Consider the following 26,537-nt stretch of genomic DNA (forward strand, 5'->3'; position numbering starts at 1 on the left):
TCTGCATTTGAAGTATAGGCAAACACTGTCATGAGTATAGTTTGTTCTCCATTATTTTTAAATAGTGTTTTTATCTAATGTTAATTAAAACATTTCAAAGAAAATGAACCAATAGTATAAATTTCTGTTTCAAAGCTACAGTCAAGATATACTAAGAATCCTTTAGGAGAAATAATCATCTGAGGCCTCCAGTTCAGTTCCACTGTGCTAGGAGTCCCAGCTATTCAGAGAGAAGTTTATTGTGCTTTATGAGCTACTTCTCCAGCCTGTAGATTTTTGGTATTTCATCCAGAGTTTCTCCATACACAAAAACCCCTTTCAAATTTCACAAGCTTTTTCCATTTTGACACAATTGCTCTGATCATCACAAAACCCGGTGGCTGTAACACTCTTCAGAATATAGTTCAACATCTCTATTCAATAATTACTAATAAAAAACCTAGAAGCCAGCAGAAAAATTGATTTAGTGCAGGAGATATCTTTCAGTCAGTTCACTTTCTACTCTTAGATAGTCATGAAATCGTATTTGGGATGTACTTGTTTGCAGTGTGTTAAATAGTGCTTTGAAAAAACCTAAAGGCATGAACCAGATCCATGAACCAAGTGGCTGGGAGAGGAGACCTGAGGGCAGTTAACCAAATGATCTGAATGGACTGAGAAGGGAGCAGCAGGTACTGCTGTCAGCCAGCAGAGATGGCAAGGACAGAGGAGGGAGGATTTGCTAGTAAGTCTGCTTGCAAAATGAAAGCTTACATTAGGGCCTGGCTTTTGGAATCAAAATCATGAGGCTCAAAGTCTGCTTACCAGATGACTTAATTCTTCTAGTGATTGTGCCTGAGGTGTATAAAATGTATTCAGGAAGGCTAAACTCCAAGAACATTTAGCATTAACTAAAATGGCTTATTGACAGATATTCAAAGTGAACTTTTGGGAAAGGAGGTGTTGAGGTTTTGGGGTTTTTTCATTTCTGAAAAACCTGTTGGACGAACTATGTGATAGTGCTCTCTGAAAAAGAATGTAGCAAGAGACAGCAATCTTCATAATATTTCTTGTAGTGTTGGGAAGAAATCCCCACTGGGAGCAAGTCAACTTAGACTGGGAATGAATTCTTCAAAATTCATGTTTACCAGTTAAATTTTATCAATCTCTGTTATTGTGCAAGCATATAGCTTTTTAGTTTTCCATATGAAAAGAGGATGAAATTCTTGTTTATTAGGGGTTTTTTTAATATTTTGTGGTTGGGTTGACTGAATTTTTTTAGTGAAAATACTAACAGCATGCTATATGTTATGCCTTGAAAAATCTATTACTTTTTTTAAACTTAGTGTTTAAGAGGAGTGAAACACTTAGGGGATTTTCCTGTGTGCCAAAACTTACTTTTTGGTGAAACTACACCTAGTTTTCTGCTGCTGCATGGTGAGGTGCTTCAGGAGCACTGCTGGTCTCTGTTGTGGGAGCAGTACAGCTGCAAAGGAGCTGGAGCTGTGCTGGTCTCTGCTCTCCTGTGAAGCAGAATGATGGGGCACGTCCCTGTGATGTACCCTGGTCCTTACAGAGTGTCTGGGGAGAGAGGAAAAAGCTGCTTGTCAAGGCACTCTGAGCTTCAGCTTTTGAAGTCAGGGGGCTGGCTCAGTGTTACTCAGGCTCCCTTCTTAACACATCCATAATATTTCTGTTCTGTAAGGATCCCAGACTTTTATTGGGTATTCTGTGGTTCAGTCCATAGTCTTAAAAGTGCCTTTTGCTCCTCCCCTACCCTGACATCAGTTGGAAGAACCAAGAAGTAACCCCAGTGGCACTGCTTAAAGCAATAAATAGCAATTTCATTAAACAGAGAAGGGTCTTTGACACTATTTAGGAGAACCTGTCTCTGGGATGTTGTGTGGGCATATCTTCCTGTGCAGTAGCAACTTCTTTTTTAATGCCCATTGTCTGAGGATGCAGATTAATAGCTCGGATGGGTCTGACTTTGCCTTTCCCAAAGACCAAGACCTTGTCCTTTAGCTGTCTGTCTTGTCCTCCAGTTATTCCCATTTCCTTAGGTTCTTTATCAGTTTTCCTTATCAATTGAACAGCTGCTCCATAAATAACTTACAAAAGGGTTCAGATTTTTGAGGATACATTCAATTAAACTGTTACTATAGTCAGTTAATGGTTAATGATTTTATATGGTAATATATTTGCATAGGTATGTCAGTATTTTCTGGATGTTATGACTTTTAAGTCAGATTTGGAAAAACCTTTAAAATGGAAAATTATTATTTTATAAATACATGATAAAAAACTTTTTAATGCTGTTTTACACACTGTTTTACAGATGCTTTGTCTGTTATTGGTTATGAGGAGTTCATGGCAGTTGACATTAGAAAAAAATGGGTAGAAATACACTTGAGCACATTTTAATCCTCCCCTTTTGAGAGATTATAAGAGATCATTGAAAGTGACTGCTTGTTTACCTTGAAGGTTCTCTAGTGGATGACTTTGAAAATTTCTATCCTGTTGTCTCCATACTACAGAGAAAGAAATGTAAAAAGGCTTCTTTGTTTACAAGTAATAACATTGGCAGCTTTTACCCTTTCCAACCTCTCCTCTCAACAGAAATGTTCCAAACATTTTCCTGGGATATCCCTTCCCTGATAAACTTGTGTCCTCTGGAAGCTGTGGCCATCAGCAGCAAGCAGTGTGTGAGTGCTGCCTGGCAGCTGAGCTGGGGGCAGTTGGAGCTGGTTTGTCCCTGCTCCTGTGCAGGCAGTCCCAGGACAGAGAGCAGGGCTGGGCTGAGGACAGAGGGGCTGCTCCCATCTCGTTTCTCCCAGTCATTTCTGTCCTACAGAAATTGTTGGTGCACCTTGGCACTGATGCACTGCATCTATGCTCAGTGGTCTGTATTGGTCTCTTGTACTGGAATAATTAACAGGTGTTAATTTTGGCACAGAAACTTTGATTGGTTTTTGATTGACCTTTTTTTTTTTTTATTTCACCAAAAGGCTCAGCCAGAGAGCCTTCTAGCCTAGATATGGAGGAACTAAAGACAAAGATGAACTCAGCAGGGCTGCCGACTTGAAAATCCATAGTTTATGAAAACCCTAAGGCAGTGTATTTCCAGACTTGCTGTGCAGCTCAGCGTGGGAGACAGAAAGAGCCTGAGGATTCAGAACTGATGGTGGCTTTGGCAGCCTGGAGTGAGGGACAATCACAATTAGCCACTAAATGTTGTTACTCAAAAATTGCAATGGACAACTGAAACCAGGCAGAACTGTAAAAAAACCCCACCAGTAATTTAAATGATAGCAGAGCATTACCCTTAGAAGTTTAAAGACAGCAAACTGCTTTCGAAAAAGAGCCCTGATAAATTGGAATGGCTCCTATCTCAGATCCTGGGAGGGCAGAGTCACCGTGGAAGGGGATTGAAGGCCCCCTTTGGAATGGGCCCAGAGGAGCTGCCCTTGAGCCCGGGGGGTTTGGGCCTGGCAGCAGTGCCAGGGACTGCTTGGTGGGACAGTGGTTGGTGCCCAGGGGCTGCACTGTGTGACATGGTTGGTGCCCAGGGGCTGCAGTGCCCAGGGGCTGCACTGTGTGACATGGTTGGTGCCCAGGGGCTGCAGTGCCCAGGGGCTGCACTGGGTGACAGTTGTTGGTGCCCAGGGACTGCAGTGTGTGACATGGCTGGAGTCTGCACTGAGCAAGGGTCTGAGCAGCCTTTGTGCTGACTCCGATGTTTCACTGCCCAGAGCTCACCTGCTGGATGTGAGCACAGGTGAGAGTCACTCGAAGGTGAATCCAGGCCTGGACACCTTGCAGAGAGCAGCACTTAAGGACTGTGTTAGTAGCAGAACTGCTTTTCTTCTTTTTTTCTGGCTATTGGATGGGTAGCTGTGATTGAAACTGCCACCGAATTGGACAGCATTGATGTCTGATAGAACCAATCCTGCCTGAAATCAGAGCATGAATCGGTGATTTCTTGACTCTTGACAAAGGATGTGATAATGACCAGACTGGATAGCAACCATCAGCTTCTTACTTGTTAGGATTCCAGTCCACAAATGTTACCCAGGGGCTGATGACTGAATCAAATCAATGCTTTAAAGTCTGAGAGAGGCTGAAATTCAGCAGTGCTAGTGCTGTGAGGGCACAGCATCCCGAAAACCCAGCAACTGTTTGGTTAGCAGAGAACAAACCCATGAACTTTGTACTGCAGAGGGTATTCTAATTGACTGTAAAGAACTTGGGTGTCTAATGCTGGGGATTACTGCAACAAATTAATGGGCTGTGAAAGACTGTTTGTGAGGAGAACCCAGGAAAGCTGCCCATTTTTGTCAGCTGCTGCTTAACCCGGGCACACAGAATTCTGTGAGTGTATGAATGCTGAGTGTTCCCAGAATCTGTGCACGTCTTGTTTTAACCAGTTGCCACTTAATTGTTCATCGAAATTAGAGATTAAACCAAACCCTTGTGTTTCATTGCAAAGTTAGATATTTTTCTCAGTAATTCGAGGATGCTCTGGCCATGCACACAAGCCTGGGCCAAATTTAAATGTGAGAATAAATTTGAGATAAGTCAATACCCAGGGATTTAGGGTTCAGCTCTGTTTCTGTGCATTTGCATTGTTACTGAGATCCCAAAATTTTCTGCTCCAGTTTCTCAACTGAAAAATGGACATGATAATGATTCTTTCTTTCCCCAACCTTTTGTTCTTCGTTCCTTTTGGTTGGTTGGTTGGTTTTGGTTGCTTGGTCTTTTTGTTTTGTTTCGATTTTTATCTTTGTGGGGGCTGTATTTGTTTTACTCAACACACGCTGAGTGACACAGGGCAGTAAATGGTAAAGTACTTGCTGTCAAAAATGAAAAGGTTGCATGAACTGTGGATGGAAACTGCTAAAATCTTCTTTTGACTCCTCCTTTTTGATTCTTCCACAAAGGATTTCTTAGGGAGGTATGTTTCCTACACATGATAATTAAGATTCATATGACTAAGTTGACTTAAAATTCAGTAGAATGCTCATATAGCCCTCTAGCAGTCCCCAAATTCTGGGTTATTAGTCTGAAAGTGGCAAGGAGAAAATAGTAAAGAGAAAACTGGGGCAGTTATGTTTAATATTAATGCAAAAAGATACAGAAAAACTATAGTGAAAAATAAAAATAAATTTTCTTTTCCTATGCATTGGAAGTACCTCAGGCAAAAAAAGTTATCATAATACACATTGAACTTAACTGAAATACAGATATAAACTTAAACATATTCCCCTGTTTTTAATGGTATAAGGTATTCACTGTAGTCAGTAAATTAGGCAATGATTGAAGAAATAGTGGGTTGTGGAATTTATTTTATAGTATTTCTATTTAACTACAGAAAAAGACTTCTCTGTCTTTTTCTCTCTTCTACTGGGTTAAAATATTTAATAAATGTCCACCGAGAATAATTTGTATTTACAGTTGAATGATAAGACAGATGCCTTCAACAAATTAGCTTCTGATAAAAGTAATATTTTAATTATCTTGCTTTTTTTGTGTTACTTCTGAACAGAAAAATGTAAGAAAAATATTTCAGTGCTTCCAGTCCAAAATCAACTGCAACCGTGAGCATTATAGCTATTTTAGTTCCTTGCTTACAGATCTTATACAGCAAAAAGAATATTAGAAATGAAAAAAATTAAATGTATTTATCTGAATTTTATTTACACTTAAGGGCAGTTGTTGACATTAGTAAAATTGGCATCCTTTTCACATCTTTCTTTTTTTACTCCCAACTTTCAGATCTTTGTGAGCAGTTTTGTTGTTACTGTTCATTCCATTCATTTATGGAAAGTCAGGTCTTGAATCTTTGAGAAAATAAATACCTTTGTCAGAAAAAGAATTTCAGTGCTTTTACCAGGGACTTTGGTTGGTTAGTTGGTTTTGTTGGTTTCTTTTTCTTCCCTTTGATATCCCAAGTTTTTGAAAATTTTTCTAGTTAGCATATGATTCTTTTGAGAAACAGAGTCTTTAGTATTTTAAAAATTTGTGCTATGTAATTATCATAAAATCATGCAAAATAAGAAAATAGTTCTGAGGAAGAAGTGGAAATGTTTGGTGAAAGCCATATAGTTTTTTCGTGCTTAGCTGGAATTATTCTCTGAATTCAATTTAGGATTTTCAAGTTAATGAATTGCAATATGAACTACTTTAAAGAATTCTGAAAAAAATAATCTGTGCTTTGACTCCTAGTGCTGTGACAGGAATCAGTGTGCCTGGATATTGGCCACAGAATGTTTCCTCACTGTGTTTCTAAAGCCTGCCTTGGTAATATTCTGGGGTTTGTGTTCTCCCCTCACCCCCAGATCAAAGCTGGCTGGAGAATCCTGTTGAGCATTTCCTGTGCCTTTGGGTGAGCAGGACTCTGAACCTTTGGGTGCAAGCTGGGGACAGGGGGTTGGGTGCTGAAGAGATGCACATGGCAAGGGCTTTGAATCGAGGCAGAGCGAAGAGGAAATGATCTGCAGCCCTTTGCTCGAGCACATGGCTAGGTGAGATTGAAAAAAAAAAAGGAAAAGCAAATTGAAAGACTTTATTAGACCTGAAAGTGGGAAGCAGATGTAAAGTTTAAGGTAGTAAGGCTTAAATTCTCATGTAACTCTTCAGAAACAGACATGTAATAAGACAGTCATCTTTGAAATTAAAATTATGATTTCAGTGTTGCCACAAAATCAATATCCTAGCCTAAATCACCAAAGCCACAGTAAAGAAAATGAAAAGAAATAACTAAAATCTTTTCTTGAGGTCAACCTGTCAAAGAAACTTATGCTACAATGTGATTTCACGTTGTTCAGTGGCTTACTGAGCACTAGGTTTCTTTTATCTTTTGAAGTCTACAATAGGTCCCAAGGGAAATAAGGCACTGAAAGCACGAAGTCCCTGTCACCAAAGAAAAGCACATGTCACCAAAGAAAAGGAAAATGAACTCTTTACAATGGATCAGATTTTTTCTTGACTAAATTCCCTCTCTTAATTTAAGAAGATGAAACTATGGTAACCTCTTAAACTCTGTCCTGTCCCTTTTTAGAGAAGGAAAAATGTTGATTTCCAGTGTGTCAGTGTCTTGTGCTCTTTCAGAAGAGAGGCATTTTGAACAGGAGCCATCTTCTTTGTCATCTCCTGCACATCGTGGGGAGAGAAAGAGTGTTCTTTAGGAGAGATGGAGTTAGGAGCATACACTCATACTGTCTGAGTCATTTGCCAGAGATTCACGGTGGTATGGCTGCAAAAGATGGTCCTTTGTGCCATCAGAAATGTTCAGATTTTATTGAGAAGGATGATAGTCGCCCTGGGTCAGTGCCCGTGTGCTGGGTGTACAAAATCCTTCGTGGTCTCTTTAGTACGGGGCTTTAAATAGTCTCCTCAGTAAAAATAATTTTACAGTACTTAATTTGGGAGAAATCTGAATTGTAATTTTAGGACTAATTTAGCTATCAAGGATTGATTGCACTTAATTACTTAGTGGCTTAACATAGGCTCCCAGAGATTTAGGAAGTAGCTGTTACAGTGGTGCTATTGTATATCTTTCTGAAAGTGTGGGATTTGATTTCTAAATTCTCCTTTCAGTTGCACTAGAGAAATAGTTTGAGTAAAAACTGTGAAACAAACAAAAATTCCTTCTCTCAGCCCCTGGTGTTTGGCTCTCAGCACATCAGCAGTGGTCCTGCAGGATGTCCTCACTGAGGACACGCTGTGGCTGCGGCCCTTGGCTCTTGGATGGTGACTGAACCAGCTGCACAGGAACCCCCACTGATGGAGCTGCACTGACAGAGCTGTGCTGCTGTACTGCTGTACTACTGTACTGCTGTGCTGTGCTGCTGTACTGTGCTGCTGTACTGTGCTGCTGTGCTGTGCTGCTGTGCTGCTGTACTGTGCTGCTGTACTGTGCTGCTGTGCTGTGCTGCTGTACTGTGCTGCTGTGCTGCTGTACTGTGCTGCTGTGCTGTGCTGCTGTACTGTGCTGCTGTGCTGTGCTGCTGTGCTGTGCTGCTGTGCTGTGCTGCTGTGCTGTGCTGCTGTGCTGCTGTGCTGTGCTGTGCTGCTGTACTGTGCTGTGCTGCTGTACTGTGCTGCTGTACTGTGCTGTTTTGCTGTACTGTGCTGTGCTGCTGTGCTGTTCTGCTGTACTGTGCTGCTGTACTGCTGTACTGTGCTGCTGTACTGTGCTGTGCTGCTGTACTGTGCTGCTGTACTGCTGTACTGCTGTACTGCTGTACTGCTGTACTGCTGTACTGCTGTACTGCTGTACTGTGCTGCTGTACTGTGCTGTGCTGCTGTACTGTGCTACTGTGCTGCTGTACTGTGCTGCTGTGCTGCTGTGCTGTGCTGCTGTGCTGTGCTGCTGTGCTGTGCTGCTGTGCTGTGCTACTGTACTGCTGTACTGTACTGTGCTGCTGTGCTGTGCTGCTGTGCTGCTGGCAGAGGAGCTCCTGGCAGCATCTCACACCCCAGTGCATTGTACTCACAGGTGCCTGTTGCCAGCATTGCAGTTTGTCAAACACTTTCAAACAGGTAACGCTGCAAAGAACTTCTTGGCCGTTCTGTGCTGGGTGTGGAGCTTGGTAATGAATGAATAAATGAATCTTTAGTAATCTTGCAAGAATGCCATCAGCAACTGTCTGGATATGGGATAGTGATAGTCCTGACTAGGGCTGATTAAAAGGTGTAGGACACTTTCTCCTGTTACACATTCCTAAATTAAAAGGAAGTTTACAACCCTTTCTATTTGAAGGCCTCACCTAAGCTCCGCTAATGTCAGTAAAAGTCCTTGTGTTGAGTTCAGTGATAGGTGAGTTACTGGCTTGTATTTCATGTCTAGTTTTGGTTCAACAAAAGAAGGTGCAAGCTTTAGCAAGTATTGGAAAAATGCAATCTGCTTAGAAGCCAGACATTTCTAGCTAGTGGTACAGTATATAAAAAGGAAAAGTTAGCTTTGGGATAATCATGAAGATAGCTTTCCCAAATCAAGGTAGGGAACATTGTGATTTATGGCACCCAGTGCATTAGAACAGTAAGTAGATGAACAGAAAAGAAATCTACTTTGGAACAAGAATAGAAATTCCCATGTGCTATCGCTTCATGCAAACACCTGCTTTCTGAGTAAATGTAAGGTAAGGAGGGGGGTCTATCTTGTATTATTTCTTTCTGATTGTGTCTCAGGTAGAGGAGCAGTTCGTGTTGGCTGGGAGACATGAGTAAGGTGCAGATACTCCATTGTCTCAGGAAGCAGATGGATGGCAGAGGGTACAGGGATAGGATGTTACAGAAGCAGTTTCACATAACCCCTGACAAAAGTGAAAAACACCCCTACTCACTCTTTAAGATCTAAGAAGGAACAGAAAGAGCTTAAAAAATACAGTAGTGGAGAGGTGATTTGAGAAGTCACAGTTAGAACCACAAAGATCATTCCTGTAACATCTGAGAAAATGAATCCTGCTTGGTGCTCCTCCCTCCCCACACGTGCACCCTTGATTAAGGCAGTGCCCCTGAGAGCAGGCAGTGTAATCTGCATTTTATTTCACTCAGGAGCAAAATAACAAGTTACTCAGGCCTGCGGCACTCATGAGTGATATGGGCCGTGTAATATCCTCTCCATTGAGTTTCCTATTATTAAGTTTGAAATAAAGAGTTCAGAATTAACTGTGACAATGATTTTATCTAGTGTTGGCATCACCATTAGCTTCTGCAGTTTACTGCTAATAAAACTTTAAATTTGCTATTACTTGTAATAACCTTTTTGCCACCTTAGCTGTAGAAATTAGACGAAAAACCCATCCAAAACATGGCTAATGACATTTTCTAGTTGCAGGGAGGAACTGACTAGGAGTAGTGGCTGTTATTTATAAAGTGTTAATACAATAAAATACAATATTTGGGATTTCAGCTGATTCATTTGAAGCACATGCTTTTCTAACAGGCATCAGTGTTTCATGGTTCACATATTTAGCTGAGCAGCTTAACATGCAACATGTCAAATAGATAAGCATTGTCTCTGCGGCTGTCAGGCTGTTCTGAAAAACAGGCACACGAGTGAGGACAGGTAATTTCCTATTTGTGACGTACTGCCAAGATCTGCACTTTAGGATGGATGTTAATGAGGTCAAATCCTGAAGTACTTTCAGATCCTAGAAGTATCACCCCAAAAGAATTTTGTAAGGTGGTATCTTGATCTTTCCTGTGCTGTTATAAATCAAGAACAACTGCACTCAAGTCCTGGTACTTGTACCATAATGTTAAGTTGTGGAATTGAAATCTGCAGCTCAAATTCATTTTCCTTACAATCTTTGCTTATCCTCTTGACATATTTTCTCAGCTAATGGTTTTCAAGCTTCTTAGGTGCAATTTGCAGTGATTCCATTGAGGCAAGGATTTCAGCATCTTTCATCTGACAGAGCAACAACCAGAAGTATAGATTGTTAAATACCAATAAAACCACAAAAGCATTAAGGAATTCATCATACCAGTGAAGAGACAGAAACAAACCATTCCAACTGAAATGCAATAAACCATTTAGATCCCCTTAGCTAGAGTCTTCTGAGAAAGTACACAAATTGTGTGTTACTGCAGAGTCAGACAGCTCCTAATAGGATGCAGAGGGAACAAGAACTCCTGGACAGTAACCAGGAAGGGAATTGATTAATGGGGAATATATATCAAACACCTATTTTCACATAGCTTTCACAGCTTGGGATACTGGCTTTAAGATAAGTACCTATGCTTTTCTTTTAAGATGTATTTTCCTTTTTAGAAGTCGATGGTCACTTATTCCCTTTAAAGAATATATCATTGGTAAATGCATATACACAGGGTGTGAATCTGAGTTCCCATTCAAGTCTTCTCACATACCTGTGACTTGACCTGACTGTTAGACTGCACACTGTGCCAGGGACAGATACCTTGTAAGGCTGTTACAGTAAGTTAAACAAGCCAACCAACCAAAAGTGAAACAAACCCCAACAAACCCCCACAAAAAGCAATCTAAAGACTGACTGAGTAAAAGAGAGCCTGGAGAGCATAGCTCTGTGACCCAGAGATTTGGATGTTGCCAGGAAGAGAGGAAGCTCTTGGTTTCAGTCACTGCTCCATGGCAGTTCTGTGTGACAGTTGTTAAATAGATATAATTTTTGGAGCATAGACTGCTAGACAATGTCTCAACTCCTAGAGCTTAGAACAGTAAATGAATATTATAAACAGAGGAAGCCCATGCTCTTTCTCGTGACCTTGCTCTGGCGTAAGTGATCTTTAATTCTCCATTTTGCATGTGGAACAGCTGTAGAAGAACCAGAGATCTTTTTTTTTCCTTTTCTCCCTTCATCACAATGTGATGGTTGGGAAACTCTGCAGGGAGATGGGTGAAATGAATATGAATTCTAGGAAGGACTGAAATGAATGCAGCCAGGGGTTTCCAGGACTACAGTGGCCTGAGTTCTAACCAGACATTTGTTGTGTTGCTCATCCAGTGCAATGAGAACATGAGAAAGTCCCAGAGCTGTTGGGAAGGTGAGAGGAAGGAGGGAGCTCTTGCTGGTGCCTGTAGTTCTAGTTCTGATTGCTTCTTTCCTCTGCCCCTACTGACTCATCATTATTTCATAGGAACCAGGCAGAAAGTACTAGCAAAAAGAAGTTAATGTAATGAAAACTAAGATTAACACATGATCACATGAGTCAGGAAGAAGAACTCAGGCGACTGTGTGAAAGCTGGTAAAGAGGAAGGAGTGAAAGAACTGAGGGAGGAAGAGGCAGTACAGGACTGAGAGATTCTTTCACTGCTAATTTGTCCTTTAGTCTGTAACTTAACTACCAGGACAGTTTGAGGAATAAAAAATTATAGCTACATGATCAAATCATTTTTATTTTGAAGAAAAAAAATTTTTTTATAGTATTTTTTTCTGTTTCTCTCTGTCTGTTTCCTGCTTCCCCCATCTCAATATCCCAGTTTGGATTTTATATATCATGTAAAGCTGCTTTCATGAATAGCAGCTCGAATTATAGTACCACCTCTTTAGAGTGCTTGGCCAGCAAAGAAATTATTTCAATAATGATGCACTACACATCATGCAAATAGGCAGGTTCAGTTCTTTGAGCAGCATTCATGGTTTTTACTGTTTCCTTTGCTTACCTTTTAAATTAGTTTTTTATTTTAAATAATTTAACTAACTTGCTTAAAAACATGGATGTGTGGAGACACAGGATCGTTACTTTGATGCATCATTTGAGAGCACTCCCGGCAGTGAGGATGATGAGGAAGGGTAGAATATATTATCTTACAAAAGGTCATTCTCCTGTTGCTCTTCTGAGTGTTGCTGTTGAGAAGGCAGTGCCCCCAGCGGTGTTGTGAGAGCAGGTTGGGTGCAGCTGTTGGCAGATGGGCTTGGATGCTGCTTGGGAATTTTAGAGCAGCAAAGATGTTTTTGAGCAGAGTGGCACCAACTCCTAGCCTTGAAGTTCATAGTAATTCTCATAGTAATAATATGTTGAATATACTGTGAATAATTTCTAGCTGGTGCTAGGCAGTGCACTTCCCAAACTTCCAAGTTCAAAGAACTGTTCAGAATTTTCATTTGGAAATGCTGGAGCTGCACTTGCATGTGATGTCTGAGAAAGGACCGAACAGAGGATGAAAAGCTCTGTCCCTAAGTAGCTTTAACATGCAAAATATTTTACTCTGTGGCTCTGCTTCCTCCCTAGAGGAGAAAAATGTTAGAAGGGGAGGATTAAAATATTTATAGTATTTTATCACCCAAATGATGGATTTCCAATAGCTTGCTTTTGAGCCCAGCTTGCTACTTTAGCACTTTATTTTTTTGTAGGTGTATCAGAATTAATCAATCTTTTCTGCACTATTTTGAAAAGATTGTTCTTAGATCTGTTTATGTGCTGCACTCACAAGTCAGAAATTAAATTTTTGTATAATTATTCACAGGATTAGGAATAGGCAACACCAACAATTTCCTTAGTTTTTCTGCAACCACGGTGAAGCCAGTATACATCAGTCAAATATTTTCTTTCAATAGAGAGATATCTTTTTGGACCTGGTAAGAAAAGCAGTGGGAATTATATGTATGCCACCTTTGATCTTTCAGAGTTTATTAGATGTTTTCTGGCAATTTTTTGCAGAGTACATCTTGACCTTTGAAAGCTTTTTGTGTGAATGTAACAGATCAGGTAGTGGTCCTGCCTATGTGATTAGATACAGATGTTGTTTATATATTATGGTCTGATATGCTTTGGCCATGATTTCATCACCTTCAGGGCTGTGCCTTCAGAGGTGATACTTTCAGCCAATCACCTTTTAATTAAAAAAGTAATTTAAATTATCTTATTTTCTTGCACAACTGAAATTCCTATCCTAAAATTACACTCCCTCTCCTGTCCCCTCCTACCCCCTTCTAAAACTATTTTGTGTTTCAGCCATGTCAGTACGTGTCACCCCAAAGACTGTGCACAATCCTCTCGGGATACAGCTGTTAAAAAAAGGGTTCTGGCTTTTGGCTTGAACGACCATGGCCAGCTTGGCTTGATGGAAACATACTGGAGAGTTGGTGCCATAATCCAGACATTCTTTGGCTGAGACACACTGTAGGGAGAGAGTTGGAGCTCGAAATGCACACTGAGTGGATATGCAAAGCAGACTTCAGTCGAAATCTGTGCAAGTCTGTGCTTTGGGGAGAGGGCATTGCTTTGGAGAGAAGGCATTGCTTTGGAGAGAAGGCATTGCTTTGGAGAGAAGGCATTGCTTTGGGGAGAAGGCATTGCTTTGGAGAGAAGGCATTGCTTTGGAGAGAAGGCATTGCTTTGGGGAGAAGGCATTGCTTTGGAGAGAAGGCATTGCTTTGGAGAGAAGGCATTGCTTTGGAGAGAAGGCATTGCTTTGGGGAGAGGGCATTGCTTTGGAGAGAAGGCATTGCTTTGGGGAGAGGGCATTGCTTTGGGGAGAGGGCATTGCTTTGGAGAGAAGGCATTGCTTTGGAGAGAAGGCATTGCTTTGGAGAGAAGGCATTGCTTTGGAGAGAAGGCATTGCTTTGGAGAGAAGGCATTGCTTTGGAGAGAAGGCATTGCTTTGGAGAGAAGGCATTGCTTTGGAGAGAAGGCATTGCTTTCAGTGGCCCAGTGTCAGCCAGGCCTGCTCTGCGGCTCCTCCTGGGATCAGCTTGGGAGTCAGCGCCTGGGAAAGCAGCAGAGGAGGGCGGGGATGGTGATGGGGGGAATCCCTCAGCATTCCCTCACTGCTGTGCCCCCAGGCTGCAGTGGGGGGATCCCTCAGCATTCCCTCAGCATTCCCTCTGAGGCTGCAGTGCTGCCCTGGCCATGGAGCCTCCTGTGAACTGCCTGTCCCTTCCCTGGCCCAGGGTGCTCTCGAGCTGCTCTGACCAGCTGTCTGCTTTTCACATACCTTTCCTAGGCCAGGGCTATTGTGAACTGTCCCATCTTCTCAAGTAGCTTTTATGCAGAACAATTGAATTTTGTTGTATAAGTGGAAAGTGAAGAAACTGTGGAGGAGGAGAAAAAATATGAAGAATCTCCTTTCAGTTCAGCATTCCTTTTGTCTAAGTTAAAGCAGCTGAGGAAGTATGGCTGTAGAAGCAGTAAACTCCCAGCTAATGACAGAAACAATTGTTTTTAGTGTAACTTAATTATGTTAATTGATTTGACAACTTGAGAGAAAGGGGTTTTTGTATGGATGACTGTTAGCTGAAGAGAATTCCTGTGGAGTGGAGACAGAAACTGCGATTTAGCACCAGTGCGTGGAGAGAGATCAGTAGGATGTACAGTAAGAGGACTGTAATGGGCCATAAAACTAATGTCTTTATTGAGTCCATAATTTTTAGTATCCATTAGTTATTGAGTTCCTGGATTAGCTCTGGAAGGTATTCTTCAAATCTTGCATGGGGGTGAAGGCTCAAGGATCATTGGGGAGGGGCCATTTTGTGAAATGTTTGTGAAATGTGAAAATGTTTTCCTGCTAATAGCTGTATTCTTTCTTTTTATTGATCATATGAATTTAGTTTGGTACAAAATATGTGAATTGTTTTTTTAAATGGTTACTAGGAGGACACTGTCCTTGTCAGTATACACTTGACTAGATGGTAAAATAACATCCCGTAACATCACAGCTTGCCATAAAAGTCTGTAAACCCTAAAACTACTCCAGGAGACTTCTCGCGTGGGCTTATTCTTCCTCATCCTGCTCTCAGATGCTGAATTTTCTCTAATAGCAAAATCTCCAGAAATCCAACAGTTGCATGCAATTAGAAACGGGTTTTGGAGTACTCCAGAGAAATAAAAGTTCCAAGGAAAGTTAATAGGTTTTATTTGAACTTTTTATCAAGTCTAAAAAGAAGAAGTAAACTCCCCAGTGAGGTCTCACTGGGCACAGCTGTTGGCAGAGGCAGTGTGACAGCCCTGGCACTGCCAGGTCCTGCTCTCCTCCCTTGGCTGTGGCCTTACCTCTTCCCTCAGCTCCTCTGAATCCCTGGGTGAGCAGAGGCAGCTCACTGTAATGCCATAAAACTGTTTAGAGAGTTTCCTGAATTAGTTTTTTCTGTCTTGTTGAGCTGCTTTGGCTCCCTGTGTGGTGGGGTGAGCACTGCAGGCAGTGAGAGGCAGAGGAAGGAGGACAGGAGGGGCAGGAGGCAGGAGCAGGGCACTGACAGAGCAGAGCAGGGCACTGACAGAGCAGGGCACTGACAGAGCAGGGCATTCACAGAGCAGAGCAGGGCACTGACAGAGCAGAGCAGGGCACTGGCAGAGCAGGGCACTGACAGAGCAGGGCACTGACAGAGCAGAGCAGGGCACTGGCAGGGCAGAGCAGGGCACTGGCAGGGCAGAGCAGGGCACTGGCAGAGCAGAGCAGGGCACTGGCAGAGCAGGGCACTGACAGAGCAGAGCAGGGCACTGGCAGAGCAGAGCAGGGCACTGGCAGAGCAGGGCACTGACAGAGCAGAGCAGGGCACTGGCAGAGCAGAGCAGGGCACTGGCAGAGCAGGGCACTGACAGAGCAGAGCAGGGCACTGGCAGAGCAGGGCACTCACTGGTAGAGCAGGGCACTGGCCGAGCAGGGCACTGGCAAGGCAGGGCAGCTCCAGCCGTGGCCAGGCCTTGGCTCAGCTCCAGCCTTTCCTCAGGCCCTGCACTGTGTCAGTCCATGGCCCCAGCCCCGGCCCGGGGGCAGCTGGCCAGCCTGGGAGAGCAGGGAAGGGGAGAGGAGGAGCAGGCAGTGAGGGGCTGGCAGCAGGAGAAGGGTGGGAGCAGCAGAGCCTGGGGGGCCATAGCCAGTGTCTCACCGGGATCTGGGATTACTATTCCCAGTTTGATGGGATGATGAGTTTTGATTTCTGGGAATGTCTTTGAAAGCTTTGTGTAGGTCTCTGTGCTGGGCAGAAGCAAGAGCCATGGGTTTGGCTGTTTCTGAGTGCTGAAGGCTGCTTGAGCCATCAGAAGAGGACAAACTGTTAAAATGTCAGCTTGTGAAGGCTGCAAGGAGCTTAACATCCAGTCCTCTGCCATTGCACCAGGAATTGAGGGAAGTTACATGCATTTGTACCTTAAACCACAATAATTCATTAATGTTGCTAGCAGAGTCAAGAGAAATTGCACTTTCACTCTTGTGGAGCTTTTAGTTTGTTCTTTAAGGTCCACACAGCAAAAACCGCTGGCAGATCAACACACTGAACAGTCCTTTGAGAACTACTAGGAGAAATTGTCCTCAAATATTTTGTGTTTTGAAAAGTCATCTTTCTGCCCAGGGCCGACAGCCAGTCTGTTGGCCATGAAATAGAACTGGCTCCATTCCTGCAACAATTCAGGCAGCTGCTGGTAGGCACAGGAAACACAAGCTTGTATATGTAGTCTCAGCTCTTGGAGTAATTCTAGTTCTTATAAGCATTTAAGGGAGACTGGATTGCTGTCACAACAAGAAATGTTGTTCTTCTGGCTAGTGACATCCACAGATTGTCTTATCTTTTTATTAAAAAAAAAAACAACCCAAACCAAAACCAAACCCCCAAAACCCCATAAGTACAATTAAATACAAATAAAGTAAGTGTCATGAGAATGAAGGAATGTTTGAAACTGTAAAGCAACTGGAACAAATTAGGTTATATTTGCCTGACTCTTGAGATAGCCTGAAATAATAATCCTGAATAACAGTGTGTTTACCAGGCAGCTCAGATTTAATTCCCAAGTTCCATTCCTTGATTGCCTCTGTCCAACACAGAGCTTCAGTGACTTCCCAGTGGAGAGGCAGAGGCAGACAGGACCTTTTGACACATGTAGGTGTTTCCCAGTGAGTAACTGCTGTGCCCCTTCTGGTATAATTTCCATTTTTAAAGAGAGCAGGAAAACTACGTGTTCAAACTCGATGTATGGTCCTGGAAGCATAATGCTGCAGGAGAAGTGTGTTAGCATTTATATCACTTAGGCAAGCCCCTTGGCCATAAACATGAAGAATCTTAAAATCTTGGGTTTATTATACAGGTAAAAGTTTTTTAGGTAGGCTTCAGGAGCTCGTTGATTACTGGGAACAGAGACCATAAGAAACCAATGTTACCATGTTGTAATAAGAGAATCTTCACAATGTATTTTACTCTTCATATTGCTGCTGATTTATAGTATTATAAGCTACCAGAACAGCCAGTGTGTCTGTGTTTAAAATACAAACTTGGTGGTGTAATGACTTACCACTAAATCCTAATGCATTTTTGTTTTGTTTCATTTCATTTTGTGGCTCATTTCTTGCACTCCCAAAGTTCTTCAACTCTGTGCTTTCTTTCTGAGTCACAAATGAATTTTTAAAATAAGCACTTGTACTGTGAACCATAAAGCAAAATACAGAGATGGAATCAAAAGAAGAACGTAAATTACCTTTACTCTTCTGCAAAGAAACTTTCACTTGGATTTTCCCGTTGTTCTGAAGCTATGAAAATCAATACAGGAACATATATTCTGAAGGCAGGTCAGCTGTGTACGGGTGTTTGCAGCTGTGAGCTCTGAAGGGGGTACTTATGCCCTGCCTGGCATGAGTGCACAGTTCTTTGCACTAAGTGTCCCAGTGAAACTCCACTGGAGCTGCAGCCATCCATCTCATGGGCTGTTACTTTTTACTGTTTCAGACTGCTATTGTTTATTATGGATTCACTGATAGATCAATATGACACGAGCAAGATAAAGGTCAGTTAGCTGTACAGGTCTGTTACAAGCTTGAGATGTCAGAAAGCATTTTTGGGGGGATAGAAGGGATGTGCCATCTGCAAGAAGCCTCATAAATGCTGCCTTCCTGTTAAGTAAAGCCAAGTTTCCTTTTAGTTTCTCTCCAACCAGTCCATGCCTGAACATCTTTATTTTAAAATCCTCTTGGCCATTCAACATCTTTGAATTGAGGAAAGCAGGTTTGGAGAGTGAGAGCAGAAGTTGCTGTGAGAAGGAGGCAGTGGGTAGGAGTGCTGACATGCCCATGCCCTAACAGAGAAAATTGCAGGATGCAGTGTTAAACTGACAGCATGGAAATAAAGAAGAGAAGTATGGATTCTGGGGGGAGACTTCAGAACTCCTGAGAGCAGGTGGGAATTGCCATGATAAAATCTGTGCTCTGAAGCTGCCCAGCAGCATGGAGGGGTACCCCGGGGGCACCCGAGCTGGACAGGAGAGACAGTGGGTCTGTGACCCCCAGGGACAGAGTGCTGGTGTCCCCAGAGCACAGCCCATGGAACCTGCTCTCTGAGAGCTTTGGGGTTCTCTTCAGGCTCAGGAAAGTGTAGGACCAGTTTTGAAGCTTTTCCTAAAATCAGGATTTATATGAAGGTTTTCTTTAATATTGATTCCTTCACAGAACTACTTTTCCTTGCTTAGCAACCTAGCTTCATGAAATATTTAGGAAATCTCTTGGAAATCCTCTGGCAATTTCTTGAAATTGGCACCAGTTAGAAGATGATTGACAGGGAACACAGATACACACCTACTATGATAAAATTCTGTTGCTAATATGTATAATATTGGCCCTCATCGAACCAAGTTTCCATTTTTCACAAGTTTGTCACCAATTATAAACTTGGACTTTCCCCCCTATGTTTTCAGATTAACTCCATCATACTGTTTGTGGCCTCACAGCTGAAGAAAGGCTGAGGAACTGGATGTTTCTACCTTTTCACTCATAGCTGTGCTGTCCTTGGGATTGTACCCTTCTGCAGTGAGTCACAGTCTCAGGACTGTACACCTTCACAAGGTTAGCATCACTGAGTGCAGCTATCAGCTTTTTATATTCAGTCCCTCATATTAATGGTAATTGCTGCTGCATTTATTTTTTTTTAAAGAAAAACAGAATATCTTTGTCTGAATGTTTTTAAGATGGCACAAGAAAAGTGGCATTGTTTGAAAATCCCAGTGGTGTCATAATGAGACTTCACATAAACATTAGATCAAGAAACCACAAGCAGCCTGTGAATTATTCTGGGAAGTTTTTAAACGTGGGATATATGACATTATTTAAGTATTTATAAATGTCATCTCATCTGCTGTAAGGAAAGCTAATAGAGTGTTTTGCAGACATTTCAGCTCCAGAAAGCAATTGCTTCTGTAATCTATTTGTGTAAAATGGGCAGCAGTGGAAGCAGCACTGTGGGTCAATACAGTGAAAGGCTCTCTGCACACAACATTCACAGGCCATTAGGTTTCAGGTCTGCCCTGATATGGATTCCTCTGATGTATTACTATTATATCCTAGTTTTGTTGACTCAGTTGCTATGTCAGCAAACCCAAACATTTTGGCTCGTGTCCCAGCATCAGGCTGTCTGTGGAGGATACGTGTTTGCCTCCACCGACAGTAATGAGGAACTGGCATTAGTTTGATTTGCATAATTGTGTGTTTCTGACTTAGACTCTGTGTCAGTGGGAGACAACTTATTGTGGTGATACTCACTGCACATCCTTCGCTTTGTGCAATCAGCATTTATTTATGCAAATTTCATCATTACAAGAGGTCATTTTCCAACCTTCTACCATGAAATCACTTTTTCTCCCGGTGAACACTAAGAAAACACCATGGGAGAGCAGCCAGGTATGTTTGTCATTCACACTCATTGGCCAAGACACTGCAAAGGGTTTATTGTGTGTGTGCATATGTGTTTAAAATTATGTTTTATGAAAGACTGACAGTTCTAATGACAAAACTAAAATTTGATAGACCACATGTGATTGTTTTAGACAAATGCTGTCAAAAAAGGCACACACAAAACCCCAAACAAAACCAACTGTCTTGCTAGTTATGAGAGTTTCTATAAGAATAATTTATAGACTGAAAAAAACATTTTGAGTTCCCCAGATGATCAGTGGAATGTTTTCTGTGATAAGAAGCAGAACCCTGTAATTTATTCATGCGAGAGATAAAAAGACAGAATAACAAACTAGGATGTCCCACTTGTAACAGAAGCCTGAAATAGTAATAAATGTTGAAAAAGCTTATCAGAATCATTTGGATCTTAAGGATTCATGAACTAACCATCAAGACTGTCTTGACAAAAATGTTTCCAAGGTTGCATTGTTTATCTTATCACCAGTGGTAGAGGAACCTCTTAAGATTTAGTTTGCAAGTAGCTGAAACGACACCAGAAATTACTCTTTTCCCTAGACAGTCACTTCTAAGTTTGAAAAGACTTAGGATATGTCAGTGCTTATAAGGTAGGAGGAAATTACAGAGAACAGGTAATTCGGGTGCTGGTTGACTGAGGGAGTGATGAGTACTTAACAGATTGGATCTTCACAAGTGGCACAGAGCTCACTGGACTTGCTAGCATGCAAAATATTGCTGAAAGGAAAAGAATGAGAACCCAAATGTGACTTTACCTTTTATCTTCCCCAAAATAATCAATAGAATCTGGAATTCTAAACAGGAAAATATTAGATGTACTATATCAGCAGTTAGACTAAAATCACAAGTATTATAACCAAATACAAGCCAAACCCCACAGGTGGGGTACAGTTACAAAGAATGGTTGAGTTTCTGATGGTCCTCTGTATGGCACAAAAATCTGTAAGTCAGATGTTGTACTGCCCAGGAAAAAAAAGTAAGAAAGAATGAGTGTAGTTTAAATGTGTTTATGTGGCCACTTAAAAAGAAGCATTCCAACATACAAGCACATGCATCTGGGAGAGAAGTTTCTATCCACAGGTATGCATGAGATGATTAATTCCTAAATATTTTTACAGTCCTTGCTTCATGTGGGAATATAATCCTCTGTCCTCACATGTGCTGTTTCACACTTCTTCAGTGAAAAGGTTCTTAAAGAAAACTCAGTTGGGCAGCCAGTGCTGTATTAGCCCCATGTGGTAAATGAAGCTCTGTGAGCTCAGACTTTAATCAGATGATGCTGCTCGTTGTGTCATTTACCCACAGTCAGGCAACATGCTGGACTGACATTAGAGGTTGTATATTAGGACTTCCTGATATTTTTTTATTATTTGTTTTCTTTATTTTTATTATGAGCTAATTGAGAAAGTACAGAGAGCTATATTGAAAGAACTGTATTTAGATTAAATTCAAGAACAGAAAGAAAATAAAATCTATAGAAGAAAAGTGAAGGAAAAGGATAGAAAAAAAAACCTTATAAAATACAAAAATCTCAGACGCGAAAAAAAATTATTTTCAAAATAAGAGCCAGTGCCCTTAGAAGGACAGACCAAAATCCCAAATTACCCAGAGCAAAAGAGGGTCAAGTTGATGAACCTGTTGGACCCAGACAAGAGGCAGAAATAATCAAAGTGTGAGTAAAGGAGATTCTTATGTGCAGTGCTCCCAGAATCTTTGTGCTGGCCCACACACAGGAGATGCAGCTGTGAACTACCAGCAGGGTGAATTCTGAGTGAGTACCATGAATGGATGGCTGAGAAGGGACAACATAGATACATGATAATGGAAATGCAACTGTCTGGGGACTGAAAAACGTATCAGTGTATTGGATATTTCTGAGGAAGTATTAGGAGAACCTAACACATGGAATGAAATGCTCTCAGGGGCATTTTTGCAGGAATTAAGAAAGCCTGGGGGGCTGGAAAGCGGAGGCAGAAACACTGACAGCAGCAGCCTGAGAGCAAATGGGGGCATCTGGAAGAAATGAAGGGCAGGCTTTTCTCTGAAACTTGACTTTGAAAGTTACTTTCAAACAGAGCAAACTCCCTAACAGCAATATTCTGTGTAATTTCATTTTTGTGTTACAGAGCTGGTTTCGGTGACAAACAAGAACTTTCTCCCTTTGTTAATTAGATGAACATATCATGTGCAAAAACGTTCCATACGGACACTGTGATTTCTTGAGCTGCCCGAGGCATGGCCCTGACAGGTAAGGAATGCTTTTCCTGTGTTCCTTCTGATTAGTTATCTGGTCTGGTCACCCTTCCTGAACGGAGGGAGTCATGTTGGAATGAACTGGCAAAACTCAGGTGTGTCCTTTACTAGGAGGTGACAAAGCGAATTCTTGCTGTTTTCCCTGAAACAAATAGGTACCCCTTAACTCTCAGACATTAATCTCATGTTATGCTGTGGCTGAGACAGGGAGAAGGTGAATTATGGAACCTGCCTTCTGACTGTCACATCCTTAGCCCAACTGTAGCAGTCAGGCTGAGGTTTCAGCACGGTTCTCCTCTGTCAGGCATGGCACCAGACCTTCTGGTCAGAATTCAAAACAAACATTTCTGTAGAAGATGTGACGTATCTGAGTTAAAAATTCCAAAGGTTAGTCTGTTTTATTCTAAGTCTTTATGGTTATGCCTGAATTTGTGAAGTTTTACTGACTCATAGACCAAGCGCTTGTATAAATCTTCTAATACTGCCAGGCAGTGGTTAATCCAAAATGAAGTAAAAATAATTTGTCTAGAAATTAGAGAATGAGAAATGGGTAAATCACATAGAAGAGATTTGTTCAGATGTGCTTTTCACTGCTATGCACGAGAATATATCTCAAATCCTGAAGCCGTATCGATGTCATAAGTTCTTGCAGGCACTGCTTAAATTTCTGGGAACTGAGTATGGATTGTGAGGACAAATATATGGAGAACTGCAGAGGACTGTGGGTCTGGGGGGCTGGGGTTGATGTCTGAGGCTGTGTGCACTCTGACACAGTGTTCAGCCCCAGCCTGTGTCTGATTTATACCTGTCTGTGTGGACTGTGCAGCTCTGTCTGTTCAGGCCATCACGTGAGGTCCCCACTGCTCAGCGCCATCCACGCTGGGCCAGGGGTTCTTTTATCTAAATCAGGAGCAGGTGTGGGTGCTTGTTGCAGATTTCAAGTACACTGTGCCAGTGATTCACACAAGGCAAAGGCCTGTTTGTTGAAAAGGAATCTATGGCCATGGCAATTATGATATAGCTGAACTTTTCTATTGGTGAAATGGCTTTGATTCTACGTAATAAAAACCACGCAGCCATGGAATGTTTATTAAAATGTTTTAAAATTTATTAGAACTGTTGATTTGTGGATGGGCAGAATGAAAAAAGCAGAAACATTACACAGGTTTCAGGAGAATGCCAACTGCTTTGAAGTTGGGTCTTAACTGCTGCAGTTACCTTTCCAAGCTCCACTTCTATCCTGAATGGATTTGGTTCAGACACTCGGGGTCAGGTTCACCTGTCCTTAGCCATAAAAAGGCAGCACTTAATCAAAGGTTGTCACTGAGGCACTTTTTGTGGTCAATGGAGAGAGGAAGACACCTCAAGAGCCTACCTTCTCCTCCTTACCTAAATTAATGAGAACTTATGGCAACACACATAACAATATATGTTCATATGTTCCCTGAGGGATGTCTGAAAAAAATATTTTTTTTCAGTGTCATTACAGAATTAATTCAGTGCACCTCCAAATTAAAAACAGTTATGTTTTTAAATGGGGCTTAATTTTTTTGTAGGGAAAATATGCTCTCCAGTAATCACAGTTGTAATGACCATGGCATAAAAGATCTGTCTGTAATCCTTATTTTCCCTTTAGTTAACAATAAAATTAATTATTCAAAATTATTTTACAATAATTCTTAGTATACTTTTATTTTTATAGTGTTATTTGAAAAGAATACACTATATTGATTAATCCTTGCAGGATCCCTTAGTCTGTAGCAATGATACAGTAGCTGGGGTTTGGACTAGATGATCTCCAGAGATCCAACACGAACTATTCTGTGATTCTGTGATTTACAATTAAATTGCATAGAGCATAAGGTTTTATAGATCTAGGACTCTGAAATTCAAACCAATTTAATATAATTAAATATTTCTTACATCCCCTCCAATGCTGATTTCCTTTCACAGTTGGTACACATCCTTTTTTGCATATTGTAGTGGCTTGTAGAACAGAACTTAGCATTATAGCAAATATAATTTGAATGAAAATGATTTTTCTGCCCCTTATTTCAGTCTGTATATTAGTGCTTATAAATCCAAATACTGTGGGTTATTTTATCTTTCAACAGGGTTCCTGATAAAAAACAGCTCTGCATGTTTCAGAGCAGAATGTCTCGTGTTCAGAGCAGAGTTGAAAGTATAACAGTAGTAAAAATAGTATCAGTAACCCAACATCATTTTTCTTTTTCATGATACAGTAAGACTGTACTACAGAGCAGATGTATTTTATGTTTATTCTGACAATTTATTTTTTTAGCTGAAATGAGGGGCCTTGAAAAAAGTTAATTGGGTGGCAGGAGATGAGATTCAAGGAGGCTTTAATGATGTTTCTCCAATCCATCCCTCGTGTGGTCCCATTTAAATGGGAGCTTCAGCTGAACTGATGCTTTTGACAAATTCCCTTCCCCTCTTCATTAGGACCTGAGAGGCAGGAGTATGACATGATTAAAAAAGTCTCTGCAAGATTACTGCTGGCAGAATTTTCTTTATTTCAAGGGAATTGTCTGATGCCCTCATACCACCAAGTTTATGCGTAAAAAATACCGAATGTGTCAGTTGTAAACCTGCATGTAATGTTACAAAAAATAAATCCAGAAATTACTGTTTTTAAAGAATCCGCATTGCTTGCAGTGATAAAATAATTAGTCTGATCTGAACACATGAAATGATGGAGTTATAATTTTAAAAGAAATTAAATAGGCTTCACGGTGAAGGAGGAAAATAAGTTTGAGAGCAACCCTCTATTTTTTTTCAGAATAATCCTTGTAATGGCCACATATATCCACATGATAAAGGAATTAATTCATGTTACCATTTAACTTCTGTCACTGAGTGCTTATGGGCAGCTAAACATGATGATCCTCACTCTGAAACGCATCACCCTGAGCTCTGACAGGTTAAGTGCCCCCATTAGAACTGGTATCTGCACTGGATCATGACAGATCCCTCTGCTTTGGAGGCACTTGTTTAATGCCCTGATTTCCAGCTGGCTGAGGGAAGAGGCAAAGGGCTGCTGTGGCTGCTCCAGTGAGGGATGGGAGTGCTGTGGGGCTGGAGGGAACAGCACGGCCTGACTGGTCCTGAGTGCTCAATAGCCAGCAGTTAACTGACCAGCAGTTAACTGACCAGTTAACTACCCAACCATCAGCTAATGACCAGTGCTGAGTGCTGTGGGGCTGGAGGGACCAGCATGGCCTGGCTGTTCCTGTGCTCAGTAGCCATCAGTTAACTAATGAATGCTGCTGCATCACTGACCCCTGGGGAATGAGACACCTACGAGTCAGTTCTGCTTCTTCAGAGGAGGGTGTGGTTGTGTTGCTCAGTGCCACTGCACAGGGTATCCTGTATGTTTGCCAGCCTGTCAACTAATTAAAAAAAAAATCATCTTGATGCAGAAAAAAAGGGGATTTATACAAAGCAAACTCAGGTGGAGCACTCAAGCTTTATTTCTGGGTGGTGGCATGTTTAATTTACTCCAAACATCCACAAGATGAATTTTGGAATATGGAATTTACAAGAACGAAACTTGTAAGTAACTATTTGCAAAAATGTAAGTTTAAATTGGAAACGTAGTAAATCTTTCCATTCTTAATTTGCAGGGAATTCAAAGTCATTACTTAGAAAACATTCCGGAATGCTATTACCTTGACTGCAAGTTCAGTTTTAGGAAGTCCTTTCAAAAACTTGACATTGCTGTAAAAGAGGTCCAAGTGCAGCTGTTTACACACAAACCCTGTAATTATTTCATTCATGGATCGTCAGAGGTAATATGGGTTCCTGCCTTTTGATCCTTTGGGATCCTTCAGATGTTGAACAATATACCTGGTTTATGTAGGGAAAGCCACTGTAGCAGTTAGAAAGGACATTCCTTGTGATCTTCAACTCTTCTTTTGCCTTCAACCTGAAATACAAAAGGCAAAGCCCTGATTTAAAGGGGAGGTAACTGGGGGGGTTCAAGGAAGAAGTGAGAGACTGTGCAACACTTCACACTAGCTTGCAGTATGTCTTTTTTCCTATGTTTTTACTGCCTTGAATTCCCCTTCAGAACACAGCAGCATTGGCAGGAGCTTGCTTTACTCACTGGCCCCTGACTCTGTTCCATGCTGGGATCAGTTCCTCATTCCCAGGCTGCTGAGGAAGCCCAAC

The 26,537-nt window shown here is 41.5% G+C and overlaps 2 long non-coding RNA genes across 2 annotated transcripts in view; both read left to right on the plus strand.

Annotated features, from left to right (window-relative positions):
• Positions 1 to 26,537, plus strand: part of LOC127474796 (uncharacterized) — a 424,738-nt gene that overhangs the window by 33,400 nt on the left and 364,801 nt on the right. Inside the window, exons 2-3 of the long non-coding RNA XR_007905981.1 lie at positions 19,085 to 19,232; positions 22,220 to 22,341. This is a non-coding gene — a long non-coding RNA (uncharacterized LOC127474796). The remainder of the gene's footprint in view (positions 1 to 19,084; positions 19,233 to 22,219; positions 22,342 to 26,537) is intronic.
• LOC127474803 (uncharacterized) overlaps positions 25,024 to 26,537 on the plus strand; it is an 86,096-nt gene continuing 84,582 nt past the window's right edge. Inside the window, exon 1 of the long non-coding RNA XR_007905987.1 lies at positions 25,024 to 25,695. This is a non-coding gene — a long non-coding RNA (uncharacterized LOC127474803). The remainder of the gene's footprint in view (positions 25,696 to 26,537) is intronic.

Source organism: Manacus candei, unplaced genomic scaffold (genome assembly GCF_025592945.1).
Source record: "Manacus candei isolate 608988 ecotype Guabito, Panama unplaced genomic scaffold, ASM2559294v1 h1tg000044l, whole genome shotgun sequence".
Taxonomy (NCBI): domain Eukaryota; kingdom Metazoa; phylum Chordata; class Aves; order Passeriformes; family Pipridae; genus Manacus; species Manacus candei.